Here is a 5,249-nt window from a genome sequence, read left to right as displayed (position 1 = left end):
AAGGGTGATAAAGGTGTCTTTTGTTATGTTAATGAGACAATCTTCAGAAAGCCCTTAGCTCACCTAAGTGGGGAGGTTACTGGTTGCCAAGAGAACCAACTACATGATTGGAGGGTTGGTGCTTGATCTCACCCCACCCAACCTCCACCTCCAGGGTGAGGAGAAAGGTGGCAAATTGAGTTTAAATCCTGAGATATTAATTTTTTAATAAATCTAAGAACAACTTTATTTTCTCTTTTCCACCCAGAGCAACTAAAAATCAGCTAAAAGTGGGTGTGGCCTGGGAGGAGAGGGAGCTCTGAGAGTCACAGTTCTCTTCATCCTCTATATCTGGTGGTGCTAAGGGGCCTGGGGAGAGAAGGTGCTAGCAACAAAGGCAAAGTCAAAGTGAAGGGCATGAGGGGACTCTAAAAGTGGGCAGGGGGTGGCTGGACTGAGGTGGAGCCCCTGGTGTCTCATCTTCCCTGTCTGCATCTATGTCCTCAGACCCACCCTCCTGCTCCAAGTCCATCCCTGACAGCTTCTTGTCCTTGCCTTTGCTTCCTATCCTCCTATTCCTCCAGCCATTGTTGCCTGGCTTCTGGCCCCTCTCCCTTTCCATGGTGTTATCTTCCCTGTCATCCTGCATCTCAGGCACAGAGGCCACCAGGTCCTTCGAGAAGTCAGGCTGCTGGGGGCACCTGGGTGGCTCAGTCGGTTAAGTGGCTGACTTTCAGTTTCAGCTCAGGTCATGATCTCAGGGTTATGGGATTGAGCCTGTTGGACTCTGCACTGGGCTCTGGGTCTGCTTATCCTTCTCCATCTGCCTCAGTTCCTTTCCCTGCTCACACACTCTCTCAAATAAATGAGTAAATAAATAAAGTAAAATAAAATCTTAAAAAAAAAAGTCAAACTGCTGCTCCAGCTCAAGACACTGCTTCAGGTGGGATGTGGTCATGGTTTGGTGCTTCAGGACCAGGTCACCTGGAAGGTCTTTGTCAACAGTGACTGGAAGAAGAGTTCGAGCACCCAGGAGATAATGATAGGTACAGCCGCTGCCACCTTCCCAATCTCTTCGTCTGCATGAGGTTCTTGATTCACCTCAGCATGAACCCCACGTTATAGTTCTTGGTTGGCATCAATTTAATCAATCATGACTATATAATGAAGCCTCCACAAAACCCCAAAAGGACAGGGTTTGGAGAGCTTTCAGGTTGGTGAACACGTAGAAGTTCTGGGAGAGTGGTGCACCTGGAGAAAGCATGGAGGCTCTGTGCCTGTTTCCCACACTATGCTCTGTACATCTCTTCCATCTGGCTATTCTTAAGTTCTATCCTCTGATAATAAATAAGTGATCTAGTAAGTGAAATGTTTCTTTGAGTACTGTGAGCTGCTCTAACAAATTAATTGAATCCAAGAAGGACCTTGGGTGAAAACCTGGGCCTGCAACTGGCATCTGAAGGGAGTGATCAGTCTTATAAGATTAAAGTTTCAACCCATGGAATCTGGTGTTATCTCCAGGTAAACAGTGTCAGAATTGAGCTGAATTGTTAAGACACCCAACTGGTGTCTGGAGCATTGCTTGGTGGTGTGGGAAAACCACCCCCACCTCCCCAACACTAAAATTGGGTGCTCAGACCACAAAAGAATAGCCAAGGGGAAAAAACCTAGATGATCTTGAGTGTGGTGATGACTTTTTAAGCTATAACACCAAAGGCACAATACGTATGAAAGAAATAATTGAGAAGCTGGACTTCATCAAAATTAAAAACTTCTGCTCTGTGGAAGATAATGTCAAGAGATTGAGAAGGCAAGCCAGAGACTGGAGAAAATATTTGCAATGTACACATCTGGCAAAGGACTCATATTCAAAATATATAAACCATTCCAAAAATGCAACAAGAAGAAAACAAACAACCCAATTCAAATGGACCAAAAATCTTAACAGAAACTCCCCCAAAGAAGATACACTAGATGGCAAATAAGCATATGAAAAGATATCCCTCATACGTCCTCAGATAAGTGCAAATTAAAACAAAACTGAAGTACTATTACACATCATATTAGAATGACCAATACCCAGAACCCTGACAACACCAAATGCTGGTGAGGTAATGGAGCAACAGGAACGCTCATTCATTCCTGGTGGAAATGTAAAATGATACAGAGACAGTTTGGTGGTTTCTTACAAAACTAAATCAACTCTCACCATATGATCCAGCAACCTTGGTATTTACACAAAGGAGCTGAACACATACATCCACATAAAAGCCTTTTCATGGATGTTTATGGCAGCTCGATTCATAATGCAGCAGCTTGGATGGAAGCAACCAAGATGTCCTTCAGTAGGTGAATGGGTAAATAAACTGTGGTCCCTCCAGGCAGACTATCATTCAGCACTAAAAAGAGATGAGCTACCAAGTAATGAAAAGACATGGAATAAATGTATGTTAAATGCATAGTACTAAATGAAATAAACCAATCTGAAAAGGCTACATGCCATGTGACTCCACCTACATGTATTCTGTAAAAGCCAAAAATAGGAAGATAGAAAAAAGATTATTAGTTGCCAGAGGTTTGAATTTGGGTGGATTGTTGCAGGGAGGGGCTAGGAATGAATAGAAGGACCACAGAAAAATTTTAGGGCAGTGAGAATATTCTGTATGATATTATAATGATGGATACATGTCATTACATGGATGTATTTATCCAAACCCATAGAATGTACAACACCAAGAGTGGACTCTAATATAAACTATGGACTCTGGATGATGACCATGTGTCATTGCAGATTCATCAATTTTAATAAATATGCCACTTTGGTGTAGAATGTTAATACTAAGAAAGGCTATGTATGTGGGGGGCAGGGGATATATGAGACATCTTGGTACCTTCTCCCCAATTTTTCTATGAACGTTACACTGCTCTAAAAAAAGTCTGAATTTTAAAAATGTATCCATTTTGCCCTCAGTCTTCAAAGATACTTTTTCTGCACAATTCTTATCAGTAGTTACTTTCTTTTAATATGTTGAAGATATTATTCACTTCCTCTGCCTTCTATTGCTGCTGTTGAAGCATCAGCTATTAGTCTAAATGCCACTCCATTGAATATCATCTGTCTTTTATCCTGGGCCAATTTTTTTGCCTTTCTTTTAGTCTTTGCTGTTTTGCATTTTCACTCTGATGAATGTAGGTGGGAATTTCTTTTACTTCTCTCATTTGAAATTGGGGGACTTCTAGAATTGTGGGTTATGTATTTCATCAGTTCTAAAAAGTAATAGCCATTATATTTTTACTCCCTCTCTACTGTCCTTCTGGAATTCTATTTAAATCATTGTTAGACCCTTTTACTCTATCTCCCAAGTTCCCCATGTCTTTTGTATTTTCCATCCCTTATTTTCTCTGTGACACTTTCTGGATAACTTTTTCTGACTTATCTTCAAATGCACCCAATTATCTTTGTATTCATGAGTAATTTATTAGTTTTACGCCTTAATCCATAATATATCTATATATGCTTACATATATATACATATATCCATCCACATTCATATTCATATCTACATCTATTTATTTATATACATATATTTATTTCTAGAAGTTCTAACTGGTTCTTTTCCAAATCTGATGTCATTTTATAAGGTTTTTGTGTTGGCAATGATATTTTCAGTTCACCTTTTATTTATTTAAACATTGAAAGCATAGTTGTTCTACAAACCTTGACTAATAATTCCATATGTGAAGTCTTAGTGGATCTCTCTGTCAGCTGTTCTCTCTGCTTATTCTCATGCTTAGTGTTTTTTTTCTTGTGTGACTTGTACTGTTTGCTGTTAAGTATCACTGAAAACGTATTTATATGGGGGGACCTTGGTCTGTTGAGCATCCAACTCTTGAAATCAGATCAGGTCATGATCTCAGGGTCATGAAACCAAGCCCCATGTTGGGCTCCATGCCCAGCATGGAGCCTGCTTGAGATTCTCTCTCCTTCTGCCCCTCCCACCTTATCTGCTCCTCTCTAAAATAAATAAATAAACAATAATAATTCGAGTAATATGAAAGATGCAAAATACACAAAAGAAAATATGCATTTGCTTAAACCAAGTATCTAAGGACATTGTCTGTTCGAGATCACTTCAAACTAAATTCAATGCCTGAGGGTTTTGTCCTTACATATTTTTTTCCCCTTTGGCATTCCATAAGATGTCAATTTCAGCTAAAAATACACCAAAAGGCCAATTCACTTGTGCTTCACCCTGCCCCTAATAGTATAACCTTTGGGGATTTCTGCTTATAGTAGTGACAGTCTCATCTTAGACTCTCCACCGTAGGCAGGACATGTCACCCTGGCTGTTAAAACTAAAGTTTTAATTTTTTCTGGTTGACAAAGGTCTTGAGTGGCCTCTAGGTTCCTTTTACCCATCTGCGTTCCTACTTTCTTTTCAAGTTTGCCCTAGAAATTACTATCTTGTCAGCTTTTCAGTGCTTTTAAAAAAACATTTTATTTTTGCATTTTATCCATAACTTGTAGTTGCTTTTCTGCAAAAAGGTTGGTCCAAGTCACTTACCCTGCCATTAATAGAAATGGAAATCAATTCATAACATTTACAAGAGAAGTCCCATTCCAGATTGGAATTGTGCAGTGCCTGATGTGACATGGCTGCGATAGATATTTTTATTTATTTTCACTTTATTATTGTGGGGAGGGGTTACCCATTCCAGTTTCTGTGCACAACTATTTTATTTTAGGGGAAGAAAATGAAATATTCAGTAGGAGTCTGTCTTTTGGCGTCAGCAATGAACAGATTCTCTTCCCCATCTGTTAGTCGGGGGGAGGGTCAAAAACATTTTCTTTTTCTCTATAATTTTCTCTTTTCAGACATATTTATACAATTTTACAATTTCCTTTATGTTGCAGGGTATTTGTTAGCAATTCTCAAAGGGACCTTATTATTTTGTGCTTGCAAGTTTTTATTATTTTTCCTTCTTTTCTCTTATTTGGATGAGGATAAGAATCAGGTTTTGTAAGTAACTTATCCTGGTTTCGGGGTGGGGGTGAAGGGCAGCTATCTTTCTTCCAGTCTTACTTGCACTCTTGTCCTATTATCCTCTTTTCTTATATTTAACATTTAAAAATTCACTGTCTTTATTTTTCTGGGCAATGTATGAAGTGCTGATACAGAAATTTCTCTGTTTTACAGTAATGGGATCGGATTCAGAAAATTTTTCTAAATAAATAAGAGAGGATTATAAGAAGTTTCGAAGAAACTACA

General features: G+C 39.2%; 1 pseudogene; it reads right to left on the bottom strand.

The window, feature by feature from the left end:
• Window positions 1-259: 259 nt before the first annotated feature.
• Window positions 260-4,634, bottom strand: LOC132007151 (dr1-associated corepressor-like; annotated as a pseudogene).
• Window positions 4,635-5,249: the final 615 nt, after the last annotated feature.

Source organism: Mustela nigripes, chromosome X (genome assembly GCF_022355385.1).
Source record: "Mustela nigripes isolate SB6536 chromosome X, MUSNIG.SB6536, whole genome shotgun sequence".
NCBI lineage: Eukaryota > Metazoa > Chordata > Mammalia > Carnivora > Mustelidae > Mustela > Mustela nigripes.
The sequence above is the reverse complement of the archived record's forward strand: the minus strand, read 5'-3'. Positions and strand labels throughout refer to the sequence as shown.